The sequence below is a fragment of the Coregonus clupeaformis genome, chromosome 21 (assembly GCF_020615455.1).
Source record: "Coregonus clupeaformis isolate EN_2021a chromosome 21, ASM2061545v1, whole genome shotgun sequence".
Classification (NCBI taxonomy): Eukaryota; Metazoa; Chordata; class Actinopteri; order Salmoniformes; family Salmonidae; genus Coregonus; species Coregonus clupeaformis.
Window position 1 is genome coordinate 9,903,845 of NC_059212.1, and position 2,114 is coordinate 9,905,958.

The window sequence follows — 2,114 nt, forward strand, 5'->3', positions numbered from 1 at the left end:
ACCCAAGTTCTCTCTCAACTCGGGACCTCCCGCCAGCAATTATTATTTTTTGCCTGATGCAGGACTCTAGTGCCAGAGAAGAGAGACTCTCGGACTGAAACATTCACACCTCCATTAATTTACGAAAATATAATTTGTGCCACAGTTTAGACTACCGATAGAGCAGCGTTCTAACTCCCCCTTGTGATAGAGTGGTGCAATGACAGAATGACGCAATTTACCACAATCTGCCACCATCTACCACAAACGGTCGCAGCATAAGCTCGAAACGTTTAATTGAGGAACCACTGTAACTGTCTTCTCCAGTTTAGTTTGAATTTAGCCCGAAAGGATTAGAGAAATATTGGTTGACGATAGGCATATGACATTGGCCTATGTCTTGTCTTGCGCTGCGCAGAATATCAGATCTCAACAACGATTGGAGAAGTGTTTAAAATCTCCATGAGGCTTAGGCTACCACATCCTTATGATATATATTTTCGAAACACAACGTGACTGCAAGAGACAGGTTGGAATGTCTGACTAAAATACGGAACAAATGAACCTTTTTTTCTAAATTGGTGGTGTTTGAATTTGTTGATAAAATGTGTGACAAAGGGCCAAAATGTGGGACTGTCCCGCACAATCCGGGACATGTGGTCACCCTACCTCAGAAGATGAGGAAGTACATTGTTTTTGAGGATTTGCTGCTGCAGTTGTTTGAGAGATGTCCAGTTTGCAGCCGAACATGCAACATAGAGAAGACCAGCAAGGGGACCCTCAGCAAGGGGACCCTCGCTGTTTGCAAAAGTAAATGGAACAGGGAGGACACTCGAATCAGATTGGTGACATTTGACCTGGTCAAAGGTCAAAACAGTTTTGAGTTTTGTCCCAATTCACCTTCATAACCGAGCCTGGTGGAACCAGCTTGATCGCTGCATGATATCTGAAGTGAAATAGAAAGGTGAATGCAGCAATCAGGTTGGTTCCACCATGCTAATCATAGCCACCACTGATAATGTAATCAGTGCTCTGTGTGTGTGTGTTTGACCGACCAGTATCTTTGATGAGGGGCCAGGAGCTGATCTACATCAATGGGGCGCTGGCAATGACCTCACCTCCAGCCTCACCTCTTGCCTGCTCACCACCGGTCGTTGATGGGGAGACCAGAATTAGGTAGGTTTAGTCTGACCTGTTCAAACTTCAACAGTGGTGATATTGACAAACAAACATATACTATCCTAACTGCCATTGGTAATAAAATAGTAACTGTGTATGTGTTCACAGATGCATCTATGGAGCCAACACTTGGAGACTTGCGAGATGATGTGATGGAGTCCTGACAGACAGACAGGCTTGATACTGATGCAGAAGAATGGAGAGAGACCTGGCACTCAACACATCCCCAATGTGGGACTGAAGGTGATTACTAATAAGACAGTACAGCAAAAATGCCCAGTATTTGCAACACCCTTTTAATTACATGTGTCACTGATGAACTCTGCCTCAACTCTGCCCATTTCTGCAGATGGAGAGGACTGTAGACGCGTTTGCCAGATGCCAGCCTCTTCGTTTGATGGAGAGAAAATAATTGGGTCGTTTTTATCTGACCTGTTCGAATTTCAACAACATACCTGTTTGTGTGTCAGATATTACCTATCCTAACAGCGATTGCTATAGAACAGTGACTATGTGTGTATATGTTCACAGAAACATGTATGGATCCAGCACATGGAGACTTGCAAGATGATGTGATGAAGTCCAGACTGACAGACTGGCATGATACTGATATCTCTAAATGGAGAGAGACCTGGCACTCGGCATAAAAAATGTTACTAGACAACTTTTACTTGTAATGTCTTTTTTAAATTATTGAATTGAATGGTATTAGTCAACATAGGGAGGGGAAAACCCTGTGTATTCCACACCAGGATCAGGGAACTCCGGTTTTATATGGCACACCACACAGGAAGGTATGACCACTCTGACATGTTTGCCAAGGTAGCTCCATTACCACCAGACAAAATGCCAATAGGCACATTATCTGTATCGGCTGGGAATGGAAGCTGAAAGGTGCACATTGTTATATTAGCAGAACATTACTTCTATGGCATTATGTAAAGGTTGTTTATTCT

At 43.4% G+C, this 2,114-nt stretch overlaps 1 long non-coding RNA gene across 1 annotated transcript; it reads left to right on the forward strand.

The window, feature by feature from the left end:
- The first annotated feature begins 1,046 nt into the window (after window positions 1–1,046).
- On the forward strand, window positions 1,047–1,716 carry LOC121534550. The gene is made up of 3 exons (XR_005994630.1): window positions 1,047–1,155; window positions 1,267–1,401; window positions 1,508–1,716. It is a non-coding gene; the product is annotated as an uncharacterized LOC121534550 (long non-coding RNA).
- Window positions 1,717–2,114: the final 398 nt, after the last annotated feature.